Source organism: Somniosus microcephalus, chromosome 3, assembly GCF_052327205.1.
Source record: "Somniosus microcephalus isolate GS21.2 chromosome 3, FLI_Smic_1.0, whole genome shotgun sequence".
Taxonomy (NCBI): Eukaryota; Metazoa; Chordata; class Chondrichthyes; order Squaliformes; family Somniosidae; genus Somniosus; species Somniosus microcephalus.
Window position 1 is genome coordinate 347,250,956 of NC_140989.1, and position 19,422 is coordinate 347,270,377.

Consider the following 19,422-nt stretch of genomic DNA (forward strand, 5'->3'; position numbering starts at 1 on the left):
AGCAGCAGCAAAAGGAGCTGCAGAGATACAACAAGAAACACAGGACTTCGGCACCCATAAAATGACACAGGAGTTTGGAAGATGTTATCGCTGGGGCAGATCCACCCTTAACCAGAGGGACTGCTGGTTCAAGGGCAAAGCATGCAGGCAATGTGGTAAGATTGGACACATTGCACGGGTATGCCAATCTGGACAAAATAAATCCACTGACAGAAAACAAAAAATCAATAAAGAAAAGTACAGGAAGGTACAAATGATGACGGACAATAGCTCCGAAGACCAGAATAGTGATAGCGACTCCGGAAACAAGAGACCAAGCTGTCTCAAATTACATAATGTACTTGCCAAAGAGGATTACCAAACCATTTGGGTTACCCTCACAATAGCAGGGTCCCCAGTTAAAATGGAGCTAGATACAGGATCAGCTCTAACCGTAATAAATCGACGAGATTATGAGAGGCTATTTTCGCATATACCTCTAAAAGACACATCCATTATCTTAAAAACATATACCCCAAAGGAAAAATAAGGGTGCCTGTGGTATACAACGGCAAAGAAATACAAAAGTTGTATTTATACATTCTACAAGATGGTGGTCCACCGTTGTTGGGACGTGAATGGATAAGGAAGATACGTTTAGACTGGCACTCCATTCAGGCACTGACGGTGACCAGTAAGGAAAAAAAAACAATGATGACATCATACCTGAACGATTAAAAGACATCTTGGCCAACGCCAAAGAAGTGTTTCAAGAGAAACTAGGAACCTTGAAAGGCATCACCGCCTCAATAAAAGTGGAAGATACAGCAATTCCAAAATTTTTTAAGGCAAGACCCGTGCCATACGCAATACGTCCGGCAGTCGAGGCAGAGCTGAAGAATTTGGAAAAGGCAGGCGTATTATCCAAAATAGATTGGAGCGAATGGGCAACACCCATCGTTCCAGTCATGAAAAAAACATTGAAAAATAACTCTGAGGAACAGAAAAAAATTCGCATCTGTGGGGACTTTAAGGTGACTGTAAACCCGGTCCTTCACACGGTACAGTATCCTCTTCCGAGGATAGAAGATATTTTCGCCTCACTATCCGGAGGGAAACGTTTCACAAAAATTGACTTGGCACAGGCATATCTACAGATGGAGGTTGAGGAGACCTCTAAAAAGTATCTCACAATAAACGCACACAAAGGCCTGTACCAGTACAATCGACTGGTTTTTGGAATAGCATCAGCTCCAGCTATCTGGCAAAGAGCTATGGAGCAAGTCCTGCAAGGGATTCCGGGGACTCAATGCTACCTAGACGACATCCTTATAACAGGAGAAAACGACAACGAGCACCTTGCCAATTTGGAGCAGGTGCTCACTAGGCTGAAAGAACGGGGCCTACGAGCAAATCGCCCCAAGTGCGAATTTTTCCAAAATCAGATATCATATTGTGGCCACATAATTAATAAGGAAGGGTTGCATAAGCCACCTGAAAAAATTGAAGCAGTTATAAAAGCCCCAGCACCTGAAAATGTTTCACAATTAAGGTCATTCCTGGGATTAATAAATTACTATCATAAATTTTTACCGAACTTATCAACTATTCTACACCCTCTTAATGATCTTCTACAGACAGGAGTGATTTGGAAATGGAACGAAGACTGTAAACGTGCCTTCCATAAATGTAAAGACTTAATCACATCCGAGAAAATTTTGGCTCATTACAACCCATCACTACCAATCAGACTGGCGTGCGATGCATCCCCTTATGGCATAGGAGCGGTATTGTCCCATAGATTCCCTGATGGCTCGGAACGGCCGATAGCTTTTGTGTCACGCTCATTGAACTCAGCTGAGCGTAACTATGCCCAGATAGACAGGGAAGCACTCAGCCTGGTATGGGGAGTGAAGAAATTCAACCATTACCTACACGGACAAAAATTTACCTTGCTGACTGACCATCAACCCCTCATCTCCATATTCAACCCTAAAAAAGGTGTCCCCATTATGACGGCACAAAGACTACAGAGGTGGTCCCTTTTTCTAGGGGCACACCAATACAACATTGAATACAAAGGGTCAAAACAGCATGGGAATGCTGACGGTTTATCACGCCTACCGTTGCCAACGATAGAAGAGGCACCTACAGTAGACCCAGTAGAGATATTCCACTCTACCATAGTGGAATGTCTACCAGTGACAAATTCTGCCATTGAAAGGGAGACAAGAAATGACCCTACTCTCTCACGGGTCTACGATTTAACAGTGAAGGGATGGCCAGCACATGGCGAACCACTGTTGCCAGCATTCTCGCAAAGAAGAGAACAGCTGTCAGTGTGCCGAGGAACCTTGATGTGTGGATCCAGAGTGGTGATTCCACCCAAACTCCAGGATAAAGTGCTAAAGGAGCTTCACGAGGGGCATCTGGGTGGAGTGAAAATGAAGAACCTAGCTAGGGCGTTTGTATGGTGGCCAGGTATCGATGGAGACATCGAAGACATGACCAAGAGCTGCCTAGGATGCCAGAAGGTCCAAAATGCTCCGCCACAGGCCCCTCTACATCCATGGGAGTGGCCCTCATCTCCCTGGCAAAGGGTGCACATCGACTTTGCTGGTCCATTTATGGACTCGATGTTCTTAATCGCAGTTGATGCACACTCCAAGTGGCCGGAGGTAATAAAGATGTCCTCCACCACCACGGAAAAAACCATCACAGTATTAAGGACCATATTTGCCAGGAATGGGCTGCTGGAGCAGATATGTTCTGATAATGGACCGCAATTTGTGTCCGAAGAATTCAGAAAGTTCTTAAAGAACAATGGGGTAAAGCACTACACGTCCGCCCCATACCATCCCGCCACCAATGGATTGGCTGAAAGGTTTGTCCAGACCTTCAAGAAGGCCATCAAGGCCATGGGTAATGAAGACATAAAACTTCAGCACAAGGTGGATAACTTCTTATTTGCATATAGGAATGCAACGCATATGGTTACTAACCCAACTCCCGCCATGATGTTCTACAATAGAAACCTAAGATGCCGGCTGGACTTGGTCAAGCCCAACATCCGAAGGGACGTGGAGAACCGGCAGTTTCAGGGCATGAATGAAAGGCCAACTAGGGCCTTCCAGATAGGCCAACCGGTTTTGGCCCGGGACTACCGTACCGAGAAATGGCAGCCTGGAACTATCTGCACACGATTAGGACCACTGATGTATACCGTGGACATCGGAGACAGCATAATAAGGCGTCATGCTGACCAAATCATCAAGTCATCTGAAAAGGGACAACCTACACCACCACTCTATACATCTAACGATGAAGTAGAGATACCCATATCTACCTCTGATCCGGTGATACTGGAGCCCGATGAACCCGACACTGGCCTTCAAGCCGAATCAGCCTTGCCAGAAGAACCTACTACACCACCAGAAACTACTACACCCCCGAGGCGTTATCCGGACCGAGTCAGGAAGCCTCCTGAGAGACTAACTTATAATTAATTAATACAGCAATGTATATTATTTTGCATATAACATGTAATTAATAATTACTTAAAATATGATGTACTAGTTAGCTAGAAGGGGAGGAATTGTGGTGTATGTGCCTTTTAAGAGCCCCAGGTGTGTGTAATGCTGGTAATTGCCACTTGGGCTATATAAGCCTGTGTATTGTGTATATCCTTTAGGAACCCCCCCCCCCCCCAGACTTGCTTAGTAAATACCTATGAACCAACTCCTGTCTTCAGTGTCTTTATCTACACACGGACACTACACAAACTGTGGTCCGTTATCAGAGCAAATCTGCTCTGGCAAGCCGTTCCTGGCAAAAATGGTCCGTAGGACTGCAATAGTTTTCTCCGTGGTGGTGGAGGACATTTTGATGACCTCAGGCCATTTCGAGTGCGCATCCACGGCTATTAAAAACATTGAGTCCATGAATGGACCAGCAAAATCAATATGCACCCGTTGCCATGGAGATGAGGGCCACTCCCATGGGTGTAGGGGGGCATGTGGTGGTGCATTTTGGACCTTCTGGCATCCTGAACAGCTCTTTGTCAGGTCCTCGATTTGCTGATCGATCCCCGGCCACCACACATAAGCCCTAGCAAGGCTTTTCATTTTCACCCCTCCCAGATGACCTTCGTGAAGCTCATTGAGCACTCTCTCCCTTAACTTGGGTGGAATTACCACTCGGGATCCACACATCAAGGTCCCCTGGCATACTGACAGCTGTTCTCTTCTGGATGAGAATGCTGGCAATAGTGAGTCGCCATGTGTTGGCCATCCCTTCACTTTGAAGCCCACACACAAACTTGTCCCTTAAAGTATCTGCTAGTCCCGTTCCAAACTGGCAGTGTTTCGATAGCTTGCGCAGTTCCGTTAAATACTCAGCATTACTTTCATCTTTATGCTGGTTCCTTTTGTGAAACTTAAATCTTTCTGCTATCAGCAGCGGTGTGGGGTTTAAGTGGTCCTGTAGGATTGACACTATGTTTTCAAAATCCTTTTCTACTGGCTTCTCTGGGGTTACTAGGTTTCGTAGTAAGCCATATGATTTTACACCCATTGAATTCAACAATACCAGTGCTTTCTTGTCATCTGGCACTTCATTCGCCTTGCAGTATACTTCTATGTGTTCGACATATGTCGTCCAATCTTCGACTTCATTGTCGAACGCTGTGATACTGCCACTCTTCGGCATTTTTGGGTGTGGTTAGACTGGCTTAAAATGGCATCTCCCGCGCTTTCCTTTCTTCCCCGCTGCAGCTTAAAATGGCATCTCCCGCGCTGCTGCCAACGCCGCTCTCGGCGGTCCTCGTGGTAAATGACGATGCCCTGTGGGTTTCGTGCGCTGCTCCTGCGCTGCTGCCAACACCGCTCTCTGCGGTCCTCGTGGCAATGGCAGCGCCTCGCGTTTTCCTACGCACCTCTCTCCCCCGTTGACACTGCTCGGCCCTTGACCACCGGCTGCGCTCTGCTCTCTCTCGCCTCTCTCCCCCATTGACGCCGCTCGGTCCTGAACACCGGCTGCGTCCTGTGCGCTCTGCCCTCTCTCTCTCCCCCGTCGACGCTGCTCGGCCTTTTTCTGTGCCGCTCGGTCGGGCTCTAGCCCGTCGCTGTCCGGGAAGGGTCTGCGCAGTACCTGTTGCCAGCCCGTTTCGCTGGACCACCGTGACTGGAAAGCCAAGCCTGGCTTTTGACAGCCTCCCCTGCGATGCTCAAATCTCCGCTGGATGACTGGGCGGTTGCCCGTGGTCGACGCCCGTGCTTCTGGACTCGACCTTCTTCCACTGTTCTCCAGGAGCGAATCCCTGGGAGGTGATGCAGAGTTGCAGTTAGGTTCGAACTTGCTCGTCGCCACTGTTACGTCCATGTAATAATAAGAAAAGGACTGCAGAGAACGGTACAACAGGTGTTTACTCAACGTGGTTCAAACTGCAACTGAAACAACAGATTACTACTCAGCGTTATATACAGGTGTGGTCACTGCCGGTACTACAGTATGCATGAGCTGTCGAAAGTAGTTCCCCCCTTAAAGGTACATACATTATAGTGATGACTGAATATGTGGTCGGAAGCTCGTCTCAGTGTCAAAATACGACACTGTGGCGGAGCCACCAGGGAGACTCTGATCTAATGTACATAATTATCTTTAACAAATTATTAGCTACAGAATGAATCTGTATCTGTGTTCATATCATTGCATGTACATAGCGCGGTCCCTTTAAGAATGAGACCAAACGCGATGACGTCATCATGTTGATCACGTGATCCTCCAGCAGCGGGAAAACGTGATGACGTGATGACGTCAGGCTGGGGAGCCGCCCTAGCCAGTCCTCGTGGAGCCAGCAAAGAGTACAGACCTGTAATGTAGTTCTCCTGTGTTTTCGTTTTAAACTCTGTTGATTAGTATTAAACATCGTTTGTTTGATAGACTGACTCGACCTCAGTCCTTTAGTTAGGAATGTAGCCATTCCTACAGTGGTGACCCCGAATTTTCGTGAACAATTTTCGCAGAAGAAGCGAAGCGCGACGAAACATGGAAGCGAACTCCGTGGCTTTGAAGCTCCCACAGTTTTGGGAACAACAGGCGGCCTCCTGGTTCGTCCAAGCAGAAGCACAATTCGATCTCCGAAACATCGTTGCGGATCAGACCCGTTACCTTTACGTGGTCTCCGCACTCGACAGCTCCACGGCCTCACGGATCATCAGCCTGCTCGAAAACCCCCCGGTTGACAGCAAGTATAATACTCTTAAAGCGCAGTTAATACAGGTCTTCGGGCTCACGAAGGCGGAGCGTGCCCGCCGGCTACTCGCTTTGTCCGGGCTTGGCGATTCCAAGCCATCTGAGTTAATGAGCCAGATGCTCACGCTCCTTGGTTCAGAACCACAATGTTTCCTCTTTCGGGAGTTATTCCTGAGTCAACTACCCGAGCAGGTTCAGGCTGCCCTCGCCAGATCGGAAGCCACAGATTGCGCAGCACTTGCTGCAGAAGCAGATACGATTTATGCGGTCACGCAGCAATCTGCGCCGCCACGAGGCACCCCTCCCCCGCAAACGCCACCCCGACACCTCCATCCCCCAGCTTGTGCTTTTACCACGCCCGTTTCGGCGCGAAAGCCAGAGGCTGCCGCCCTCCCTGCAGTTTCGCGCCTAAAAAAAACCCGACATCAACACCAACAGCAACTCCAGAAAAGGAGGACCGAATCTGAGGGACGTTCCACGGCCGCGATGGCGATTGGAAATTCCGGGAAGCTCCTCTACATTACAGATTCCCTCTCAGGCCGGCGCTTTTTATGCGACACCGGGGCGCAGTGTAGCATCCTTCCTGCCTCAGCACTCGATATTCAGTCTGGGAGGCACGGCCTCTCCCTCGAGACAGCTAATGGCGGGGCCATTTGTACCTTTGGCAAACGGCGGGTCCAGGTGTGCTTCGGCGGGCAACGGTTTCAGTGGGAATTTATTACAGCCAAGGTTTCGCAAGCCATCCTCGGCGCGGATTTCTTATGCGCCAACAGCTTCTTGGTGGATGTAAGAAATCGTCGATTGGTCAACGCGGCCACCTTCCACTCCATCCCTTGCTTCCGCAGTTCCGCAACGTCACACACTGTCTCCTGCGCGTTGTCCTCGCCGGACGAGTTCACTCGCCTATTAGGTGAATTCCCGGAGCTGACCAAGCACACTTTCTCCTCCTCAGCCACTAAGCATGGTGTCGAACACTACATTACTACGACTGGCTCTCCGGTTTACGCGCGAGCTCGGTGCCTGGAACCCGGCAAGCTCGCAGCTGCGAAGGCAAAGTTTGCCACGATGGAACAGCTGGGGATTATTCGCCGGTCGAATAGTCCCTGGTCCTCGCCTCTCCACATCGTCCCGAAGCCCGGCAGTGGATGGCGGCCATGCGGGGACTACCGACACCTTAATGACGCCACTACTCCCGATCGGTACCCGATCCTGCATATACAGGATTTCTCCGCCCATTTAGCGGGAAACTCAATCTTCTCCAAGGTCGACCTCATCCGTGGCTACCACCAAGTTCCCGTACACCCGCAGGACGTCCAGAAAACGGCTGTCATCACTCCCTTTGGACTGTTCGAGTTTCTACGGATGCCATTTGGGCTCAAGAACGCCGCACAGGCTTTTCAACGACTAATGGACTCGGTCCTGTGGGATCTTCCCTTTTTATTTGTCTACCTTGACGACATCCTGATAGCCAGCTCTACCAAAGAGGAACACGTCTGCCATCTCCGCACCCTCTTTCGGCGCCTCAGCCAACATGGCCTCATAATCAACCCGGCCAAGTGTCAGTTCGGCCTACAACAGATTGACTTCTTGGGCCACCGCATTACTTCGGAGGGCGCAATTCCGCTGCAGTCAAAGGTCGAAGCAATTACGGCATTCCCAAGGCCGCAGTCCACCAAGGCTCTTCAAGAATTCCTGGGCATGGTGAATTTCTACCACCGCTTTGTGCCCAAGGCAGCACGACTCATTTGGCCCCTCTACGAGGCCCTCAAAGGCAAGGCCGGAAAGGATACAATAGCCTGGACGGTCGAAATGGACAACGCTTTCAACAACACAAAAACCACTCTAGCCAATGCAACTATGTTGGCGCACCCTCTGCCAGGTGCCACCATCGCCCTTACCACCGACGCTTCCGACTATGCCACAGGCGCTGTGCAGGAACAGTGGGTCAACGGGACGTGGCAACCACTGACATTTTTCAGCCGCCAACTCCAGCGCAACGAACGCAAATACAGCACTTTCGACCAGGAGTTGCTGGCGCTGTTCCTGGCTATCCGCCATTTCCGTTTTTTGTTAGAAGGACGTCCCTTCACTGCGTTTGTAGATCACAAACCACTGACCTTCGCCATGGCCAAGACCGCCGAACCGTGGTCGGCTCGACAGCAGCGACAGCTAACTTTCATTTCAGAATTCACGACAGACGTCCAACACGTAGCTGGCAAGGACAACTTGGTAGCTGATTGCCTTTCTCGCGCGACCGTACGGGCGGTCCAGCTGGGCATCGATTATGCCCTCATGGCTACCGATCAGGCATCCGACCCTGAAACACAGGCGTATCGCACCGACACTTCTAGCCTCCAACCGACCGATGTGCAATTCCACGCTGCAGGCACCTCGTTACTCTGCGATGTCTCCATGGGAGATCCCCGCCCAATCATTCCAGTCGCCTGGCGCCGCAAAGTTTTCGACGCCATACATGGGCTTTCGCATCCTGGCGTGAAGGCATCTCAAAAATTAATGTTGGCTAAGTTCGTCCGGAGAGGAATGTGTAAGGATATCCGCGACTGGGCTAACACCTGCATCGTCTGTCAAACGTCTAAGGTGCAACGTCACGTTAAGGCCCCATTGGCCACGTTCGCAGTACCAGAACGTCGATTCGACCATGTCAACGTGGACCTCGTCGGGCCGCTTCCACCGTCGCAGGGGTTCACACACATCATCACCATGGTCGATCGTACTACTAGATGGCCAGAGGCAGTTCCTCTGGTGTCTACTACGTCCGCTGATGTCGCAGAGCATTCCTCTCCTCGTGGGTCGCACGTTTCGGCGTTCCGGCGGACATTTCTTCAGACCGCGGTCCACAGTTCTCTTCCGAGCTCTGGAACGCTGTGGCCCAGGGTCTCGGCACCAAGCTTCACCGCACCACAGCCTATCACCCGCAGGCAAACGGTTTGTGCGAACGTTTCCACAGATTGTTAGAAGCATCGCTGAGGGCCAGCCTCCAAGGCGCCGGATGGGTGGATAAGCTTCCGTGGGTCATGTTGGGTCTCCGCACGGCACCCAAAGAGGACCTGCAATCGTTCGCCGTGGAGCTCGTGTACGGCCAGCCACTCCGCATACCGGGAGATTTCCTGCCGCTTCCAACTGAACCGTGGTCCGCAGCCGAACAACTCAGCAGCTGCCGGGAAACAGCCAGGGCTTTTGCGCCTATCCCAACTTCCCATCACGGACTTCCATCTTCACACATACCAGCGGAGCTAAAGAATGCTGAATTTGTATTCATTCGTCATGATGCCCATTGGGATCCGCTCAAGGCCCCTTACACAGGCCCTTTTCGCGTACTGGAGACAGGCGACAAGAGTTTCTCTGTAGACATCAGTGGTAAACCCGACCACATATCCATTGGCCATCTCAAACCGGCACACCTGGACATCGATCGGCCAGTGGAGACAGCACAGCCACCACGATGTGGTCGACCTCCCGCTATATCCATGCCAGACCGAAGGCTTCCATCCGCCAGCCCGCCCGCTGTTCAACAACATCCACTCCAAGAATACAGGAGTCGCACTGACAGGCTTGTCAGACCTCCTAGTCGATTGACTTTTACTGTTAAAGACAATTCTAGGGGGACGCATGTGGCGGAGCCACCAGGGGGACTCTGATCTAATGTACATAATTATCTTTAACAAATTATTAGCTACAGAATGAATCTGTATCTGTGTTCATATCATTGCATGTACATAGCGCGGTCCCTTTAAGAATGAGACCAAACGCGATGACGTCATCACGTTGATCACGTGATCCTCCAGCGGCGGGAAAACGTGATGACGCCATGACGTCAGGCTGGGGAGCCACCCTAGCCAGTCCTCGTGGAGCCAGCAAAGAGTGCAGACCTGTAATGTAGTTCTCCTGTGTTTTCGTTTTAAACTCTGTTGATTAGTATTAAACATCGTTTGTTTGATAGACTGACTCGACCTCAGTCCTTTAGTTAGGAATGTAGCCATTCCTACAACACCAAGATTGTGAACAGTCTGGTTCATCCGCAGGGAGAGGTATGGAGTCGGTGTCTAGGGAACGGAGTTTGTGGCAAGGACCGAAGACAGTCTTCTCTGTCCATGGTGCTTTTGAGCTGGATGTGAGCAGGTGGAAGAAAGTTGCCTGGGATGACTCCTGCCCCTGGGCGGTGAGCACCCGGCCTCTGCTACGCACTGTTCCCTGATGACATCTTCAAGCTCAGAGATTTGGAACATGCAGAATCGTGAGAGCAGGCTTTCGTTCCCCTGTGCCACAGTACGTAACGTTACGCCATATTAGCACCAGTGCGCATTGCTGTTTACCAGTGCAAGTTAAATACTTTCTGATAACGTATTCTCAGTTTAGTGCCCAGGAACTATTAGGGGGAGAAATTCGGTATCGCCCCGTTTGGGGCACTATTATCGGCCGGGCGCAATCTTTAGCACCCGGCGCAAATTACCGCCTCCGACTGCAAACTTGGCCTCTATCGCCCCGGAGGTGATTTGAGCGCTAAATCAGGCGCTACACACCTGTCTTAAGGCGCTAACGCCGAGGAGCGAAGCGCTACCTCAGAGCGCTGCCAAAACTCAGGTGATGTCAGTTAGCAATGGAACAGAGATAGACTGGCGCCGGCCAGTTCTTAAAGGGGAGGGTCGATGTTGCTGTCCAGCCACACCCTGCTCATTGGAGCCTTGAATCTCGGCTTGGAGGGACCTGTAAATCAATTGTGCTGGAACCACCAATGGATAGGCCCAGGGAATGAGCTCAGCGCTTCAGCGACCGGGTCTTGGTGGCTCTGGTTGGCGCTGTGGCGCGGCAACGGGCAGTGCTCTACCCACAGAGTGGCAGGAGGCCTTTGCCCCGCGAATACAGAACAGTCTGGAGGGAGGTGGCTCAGCACATCTCCTCGAGGAGCCTGGTGCCGAAGACCCACACCCAATGTCGGAAGAAGTTCATCGACCTCGCTCAGGTGGTCAGGGTGAGTGGTCGCTTTTCAATCCCTCTACATCCCTCCATCTCAACTTCACTCTGTGCCCAGAGAGTTTAAAAATCCCAAATTCCCAACACTCATCCAATACCTATGGCCATCTCATAAAACACACACGCACATTCCACACCTTGCATATATTAAGGGCTATTCAACTATGGGAGGCACATCAGGCAAGCACATGGCTGCACATTCACTCAGACACCGTCCTTTTTCTTGCAGGCTAAGCTTTCTCATAACAGGCAGCAGCAGCAATGTACGGGAGGAGGATCGGCTGACCTACACACCCTCACCGATTTGGAGGTGCGCGTGCACAGGATCGTTGACAGCCAGATCATAGGTGCCGTGTCCCTTGGGGACAGCAATGGTAAGTTCATCAGCTTTCTCTCCTCTCTCATTCCACTTGCCCCTCACAGCACCAGCCTTTTACACTTTCAATCCAACTTACTAAATGTCTGCAGTCCTTGCTCCCTTACTGCCCCCCTGTCCTGACGCTAAAGCCACTCTTGTACCTCCCTGCTTTCAGATAGTGAACCACCAGCTGACCAGCCTGTCCCTCAACCTACCAGTGGGAGTGACGCCCCAGGCGATGAGGAAGAGGAAGCCGGAGCCTCAACGCCTGCGTCTCCCGAGGGAGCCCATTCCGACACTGGGACCACGCCTTCCCTGGAGGGGAGCAGTGGGGTAGGGTCTGATGAGGGAGAAGCTCCGGGACCCAGTGGACTGCAGCAACGCCATGGGGGTAGGGAAACTCGGGGGCCACCTCCCTGGAGGGCGAGTAGGCAAGCGAGTCCTGCTGCACAGGACTCAGAGGAGGACCGCGTCATCGCGGCCATGAATAGCCAGGCCTTGAACATGCACACTGAGCTCATGGGTGCAATGGCAAGTGTGCCCAAAAGCATGGATGGACTGGCTAGGAGCATGGAGCAGTCCGCTGCAGCATAGGCCGACGCAACGCAACGGCTTAGTGCTGCAATTCAGTCATTGGCTGGTGCCATCCAGTCTCAGACTGCTCTCATGCAGTCTCAGATTGAGCCAACGCAAGCACTGACTGCTGCCATCATCGCTGGGTCAGCCACATTGCCCCAGGGCTCCCACGGTGCCGCAGCAGGCCAGCAATCTGTGCTCGAACAGATTGCTCCGGATGCTGAGGTACTGCCCTGTGGGAGTGCCAGTGTGTCGGTCGAGCAGGAAGGTGCTGTCCTCTCTCAGGATGATAGCATTCCTGCTCCCACCACTGGCACTTCCCCATTGCACTTGCCACCGCCTGCAACACAGCCAGCCCAGACTGCTGCCGCCTATGCAGAGTTGGTGCAGTCTGCATCCGGGGCCTCCAGGCCCAGAGCTGGTCGAGGGCGTCCTTCAAGGGCATCTGTAGTCTCTGGATCTGACATTCAGCAGCCTTCCGCCAGCTTTGCTGCAGCCACTGGGGCCCCATTACGGAGGAGAATAGGGTGGGAAGGGGGGAAGTGCGAAGGGCAAACTGTAGGAGGCCTAAATAAATGGTGGGAATGTTTGTAGTAAAGGTCGAGGTTCGTGTGATTACATTTGTTTACTGTTTTGCCGTTTATCTCCCTCTTGTGAGAACCAGTTCTGTTAGTTCATGATTTGTTGTGTTTGTTTCTAACTGTTTCTCCTGAATAAATGACACACACAGAGTTTGTTAAAGAAAAAAGTTGTTGAATTCAAAATTTACATTTTTGGCCTTTGCAATCATTCCAGCTTTGGCTGGCAATAGCGGGTGCAGGTTGCTTGACATGATGTTCTCCATGCCAGAAGCCATCTTCTGAGTAGGGGCCTAGAAGCGGCTTGTTATCAGCCGTTCACGGACGGCCCTTGCAGTGGCAACATTGTGGGCTTCCCTCCCACGTTGGTGCTACTGCTGATCCTCCTCCTCTTCTTCTTCTTCCTCCTCCTCCTCCTCCTCAGGTGGTGCACCAATCCCTGGTGGCATTGGCTGGGTCCTCAGGATTGCCAGGTTGTGAAGAATACAGCACACAACTATGAACAGGGAGACTCGCTCAGGAGAGTACTGCAGGGCTCCTCCTGAGTGGTCCAGACAGCGGAACCGTTGCTTCAACACACTGATCGTCTGTTCAATTATGTTCCTGGTGGCGATATGGCTCTCAATATACCGCAGCTCGGCAGGGGTGTTGGGGTTACAGAGTGGTGTCATCAGCCATGTGCAGAGTGGGTAACCCTTGTCCCCGAGGAGCCATCCACTTGGGTGATGCGGTGCCTGGAAAAGGTCTGGCTTTCCAGTCTGGCGCAGGATGAAAGCATCGTGGCTGCTGCCAGGATAGCGGGCATTGACGGCGACTATGAGCTGTCTGTGGTCACAGACCAACTGCACATTTAAGGAGTGGTAGCCCTTGCGGTTTCGGAATACCTCTGCATTTTCATGCGGTGCCTGCAATGCCACATGCGTGCAGTCAATGGCGCCCTGCACCATGGGGAAACCCGCTATCCTAGCAAAGCCACATGTGCGTTCATGCTGTTTGGCCCGGGTCATGGGGAAAGAGATGTACTGGCGTCTCCTTTTATACAGGGCATTTGTCACCTCGGGGATACAACAATGGACAGCGAACTGGGAGATACTGGCGATGTCCCCAGTAGAAGTTTGAAAGGAGCCACTGGCATAAAAATTCAGAGCCACTGTCACCTTCACTGCCACCGACAGAGAGGTCCTGGTCCTCAGTTGAGGCTGCAGATCTGGTTGCAGCAGGTGGCAGAGCTCAGTGACCACCTCCTTGCTGAAGCGCAGCCTGCGCAAACACTGCTCCTCAGACAAATGAAGGTATGAGAATGGCTCCCTGAATACCCTCGGAGGGTAAGGTCTCCTGTGCAGAGGCCTGTTAGCCCTCCTCCCTCTGGCCATGTTTGCCACTCTATCTCTGCGTCTCTGCTGCCTCCGATTCTGCAGGTGCAAGACGACGCCCCGATTCAGTGCAGCCCCCAGAGTCTCTTCTAAATCGCTGCAATGAAGGTCAAATCAAAATGAACCTGCAAAGTGCTGCTTAGGACCCAAAACTCCTTCACACAGCATTAAATCTGTCCAGAAGTCTCTCTCCCTCTCAGAATGCATGGTGCAAAAATGTCGCCGACAAAAAAAGGCAGGAAACGGCCGCCTTTAAATAGCGCTCCCCCAGCCCCATCCCGACTGCAAAACGTTCCCCTCTACCTATTGCTTAGTGGCAGGTGGAAAGGCAGGGGGCGCGACTCAATATCAGGTCCTGGGCCCTGCCGGGGCATTGCACGCTCGACTGACGTCACGATCTGCAGGCGCAGGAGATCGTGGCGGTAGTGTTTACCGCCGCCGCAAAATGTCTGGTCAATTTCTCAAGCGCCCCTTGGAGACGCTAACGGGAGGCGCTAAGCAACCAAATTTTTCCCCCTTCGTTTTTAAAACTGTTATAGTTTACCATCAATCCCAGGTAATTGGACTTTAATATTGTTGCTTATCCACAGCACTCACAACACAGTGGGGCTTTGGATTGTCAGCAGTTACAGAAGGACATACTAATTTATTTTTAAAACTTTCATTTATTTAGTGCCTTATCACATTCTCAAAACATCCCAAATTGCTTTGCAAACAGTGGGATGAATTTTCAACTTGCCACCCAAGTGCAAAACTGGCATTACAGATTGGCTGCCCATTAGATTAAAAAAAACACTCCATTTTAATTTAAATTGATTTCAAATTGAAAGTCGTGCAGATTCTACAATGGGCCGCAGTTCCGGAATGCCAAAATTTACGTCCCTGGAGCAAGCTGAAAATCGATGTCAATAGGTTGTTTTTGAAATGCAGTCATTGTTGTTATGTAGACAAATGAGGCATCCAGTTTGCACACAGCAACATTCTGCAAACAGGAAATTCAGGATAATCTGGTTTTGGTGGTTCTCGTTGAAGGAGCAATGTTGGCTAGCACAACTCCCTTGCTTTTCTTTGTCTTATGCCCATTTGGGCAGCCAGATGGGGGCCTTGGTCTAACATCTCATTTGATAGACGGCATCTCTGACAATGCCGCACTACCTCAGTACTGCACTGAAATGTCAGCCTAGATTATGTGCTCTAGTCCATGGTGGGGCTTGAGCCCACAACCTTCTTACTGAGAGGGGAGAGTGATACCAACTGACTTTAAACAGGCATTATCGGGCTAAACAGATTGAAATTATTCTGCCATATTTTTCCTGTTGAGGGTGTGGCGGTAAAACCATTTGCAGCACCACACAGTGTTTTACAGGAAACTCATTTTTGCACCATTTTCAAAACAAGTGCCTTTTTAACCTTAAAAATGTTATGTTACTGTTCCACTTAGAACATAACAGATTATCAAGAACTTTATTTAGAATTTGATTTCAAAGAGCACGCTGATTGAGCTAGAATGCTAAAAGGTAACAAAGGTAAAATGATTAAAGGAAAAAAATGAAGGCACCATCTGGCAGCCCAAAAATTAATTACATAACCAATAAGAAGGCATTCGTCAATAACCTCTCCTTTTTATCTGACAGCCTTACTCTGATTGAACCTGGCCCAGTGGTCACTGAATTTGAAAAGAAGGTTTATGAAGAAGGAGTGAAAATAGATTTGTCTGCAACAGACCAGGAAATGAGCAATATGTTCACAAACATTTACCTGCGCAACTATAAGGAAATATTCTCAAGCCTGGGACAAAGTGCAGATGAAGTGGCTGAAGTACTATCATTAAACAAACACCTTAGTGAGGCTTACACTGCAGATCAATAAAAAGTGAAATCATAAAGATGGAACTGTGCCTGGAAGGAATGGGTTCATTGTTTTCGTATCTTATTTTAAACTGAAGCTTAACTCTTGTGTCCTTGATTTTGACAAAACGTTAGCGTGTGTCATTTTTTAAATGTATTCATTCACGGGCCAAGGCCAGCATTTATTGCCCATCCCTAGTTGCCCTTGAGAAGGTGGAGGTGAGCTGCCTTCTTGAACCGTTGCAGTTCGTGTGGTGAAGGTACTCCCACAGTGCTGTTAGGGAGGGAGTTCCAGGATTTTGACCCAGCGACGATGAAGAAACGGCGATATACGTCCAAGTCAGCATGGTGTGTGACTTGGAGGGAAACTTGGAGATGGGGGCCTAGAAATTGAGTTTGCGCTGCGCCAAGGCTTTAGCACCGGAAGTTAGCGCCGGCGCTAAGTCCCTTTGCGCGCGCCAAAAATTCAGTAGCGCCGCGCCCAAACGGCTGCCGGCGCTACTGAAGGGTTTTAGCGCCTCAAAACTGGCGCCACGCGCCGCATTGCGGCGCTATTCCAGCGCTGCGGCGCCCGCTGCGGTGCGGCAGGCTCAGGAAGTGCAGGCCTCCTCCTTCCGTTCAGGAGGAGCTGCCTGCACCCGGCCGCGGCCCGCGATAATCTTTTTAAAAATGAGCCCGGCACCTCGGACAAGTGCTGGGCTTGCTTCTGTTCCGGGGGGGGGGGGGGAAGTCCGGGGAGGGAGCTGCGGCCAGGCGGCCGGCGGGAAAGCGGCCGGCCGCCGCGGGGCCTTTAATGCGCCGGCGCAAAGTTCTGTAAGGCACCTCTGCCAGAACGTTGCTTGCGGCTGCCACGGGCGAGGCGGCCGCAACTCAATTTCCGAGTTCGGGCGGGTTACCATGGCAACCGGGACGCTGCGCACACCGATGACGTCATCGGTGCCGGCGCAGCGCTACCGGCCTAACGCCGATTTAGGGCCCCTGTCAATTTCTAAACTGGCCATAACTTCGGCGCTAGGCCCTCTAGCGCCTCAAAAGCGGCGCTAAGGCCAGTGAATTTCTAGGCCGGGGTGTTCCCAGTAATAATCGAAAGCAATAGTAGTTTAACCCCAAGCATTCCTGCAAGGTTTCGGAACACTAATTGAATTATTTGGCCTTGATTTTAACTGCCCCCCCCCCCCCCTCACCTTGCCTGGCGGAAAGCAGGCAGGGGGCAGTTAAAATTGAGCGAGGGATTTACCCAATCCATATCCGCCCTGATCTTAAGTTTCCTTATTGGCCTGGAAGAGCAGGATTTCACCACCGGGGCCCACAAGTAAATCTCGAGCCTCCCCTGCTCTTGGGCCCCCCCTGCGCCCGCACTTCCCCCCCCCCCCACCGGGATTTCCACCACCTCTCCACTTACCTTAGTGTCGGAGACCACAGTTCCCTCTGGTCCCCGATGGCTGCCTCCCACCGGCACGATTTTAACAGATGGGCAGCTCCTTCTCGCCCACCGTTAAAATCAGCCGAGCCTGCCTGCTGCCACTCCTGGAGGGGCACATGACTCGCTTTGGTGCATTCCCGCCCGGGAGTAAAAATCGAGGCCACTACAGGGAGGCTGGAAGAGCACAGGTGGAGCGCAATAGCGTGGGGGAAAACCCTAGTTAAAGTTCATTCTTACAATTTCTAACTAATTTTGTGACTGTAGTTTTCTCTTTTCTCTTTTCTTTTATTGAACAGCACACAATGAAGATCATTCTCTAAGACAACCCGCCATTCTGTCATCGGACAAATACCCTTTATACCCCCATGACAACTCTGAAGTATGCAGATCCAAATGGAGATCTTCCCATTGACACCTTCTACAAAGTGGACTTCCATCATGACAAAGTCTTCCATGCTAGCCTCAATTTTATTAAATTGCTGAGGTAGAGAAGCACAAAGAGTTTTAATCTAGGAAAACCAGGCAGTAAGGACTAGTCTTATTTACCCTAACTATGGAATAGCGAGTAGTCTAGGCTGACCATACGTCCCTGTATTCCGGGGACAGTCCCCGGATTAGGCACCGTGTCCCGGGCAAACAAAGAACCCGGAAGAGACCCCGGTTCAGAATACTTGTCCCTGCATAGAGTCTTTGTTTTTTAAACGCGAATGTACAGAAACAGAGATTCTCAGCCCGTTCCCGCCCGGTTTGAGCTCAGGAATGGATTCCAGGAGCCGGTTGAACAGTGGCGACAATGACAGCCCCGCCTTCCCACAATGCAGCGCGGCGGAGAAAAGGCCCCATCGATAGCTCGGGATGCACTGCACTGTGGGGGATTGAGTCACCTGACCCCGTGTTTCGGCCAATAGTGACTGGCCGGAAGGCGGAACCTTTAAAATGTGCGAGAGAAGCTGAGGGCGCAGTGAGAGCTGGTGGGCGAGTGGATTTACTCTACCTCAGATTAATATGGTGCATCATGTTTTTTTACTAGGCAATCTCTAAATTCTCCCACCGGGAAGAGGTTTCTGAAACCTTCTGAGACAGGGTGCTTCACACCTTATATGGAAAATCTCAGTCTCTTTGGAACAGATTTAAAATTGAGAAATTAAATTTAGGGTATTCGGGTATGAATATAGATGGTGCATATGCAAGATTCGAGATTCGGTGTAAAGTGAAAATGGTGGTGTCTCTACGCATATTCCACTAGCAGAAGCAATAAAGTCCTCATGCTGGTTTTCTTGAAATGCGTCCTGGCTACTTGAATGTTCTCCCACCCTGTGTGTCCACGATTCAGTTTAGAAAATATGGTCACCCTATAGTAGTCACCTGTTGTTAAAAATTAAAGATGTTACTGTTATTTCTTAGCTGAGTTTTATATGATAAATTTCTTGAATATTATAATATAATATAATTTCTCATCGGAAGTGTGCGAAAGCATCTCGGACCCCATTTTTGATCCTTATGTGGCCGCATTGCACCTGATAAATGGGCACTACACAGCCCAATATAATCCCCAAAGGAGTGCTTGCTCAACAATCCATCATCTTATATATGACGTCTTCTGTTGGTTTGTGCACTTCTTAAGACCCTCTCCCGATGCACAGCATTAATTATTTTTTGTGTCTATGTCTGTATATCCTTGTTTAGTTATACAATTAAACCATTGTTTGGTGTAGAAGATCAGCCATGATCCTATTGAATGGCAGAGCAGGCTCGATGGGCCATATGGCCTACTCCTGCTCCTATTTCTTATGTTCTTATGTTCCTTATTGTTAAGACATAAGGAGAGGGGCTTAAGGATTGCGTAAACCAACAAAAGCTATCATATAGAAAATGATGGAGTTTTGGAGGTAGCAATACTTTGTGTATGGTTACTCATTGGTCGATCTGTGCGAAGTTAGCTGATCGCAACCATGGCAGCACAGTGGTGTTACAATTGACCTTAGTGACAGAGACCACCTCTGCAGAGAACACCCGTCAATTGTGGCCATCTAATGTCAGTGCC

General features: G+C 50.6%; 1 pseudogene; it reads left to right on the top strand.

Moving 5' to 3' along the window:
* Positions 1–17,914, top strand: part of LOC147122320 (retinol dehydrogenase 8-like) — a 67,094-nt pseudogene extending 49,180 nt beyond the window's left edge.
* Positions 17,915–19,422: the final 1,508 nt, after the last annotated feature.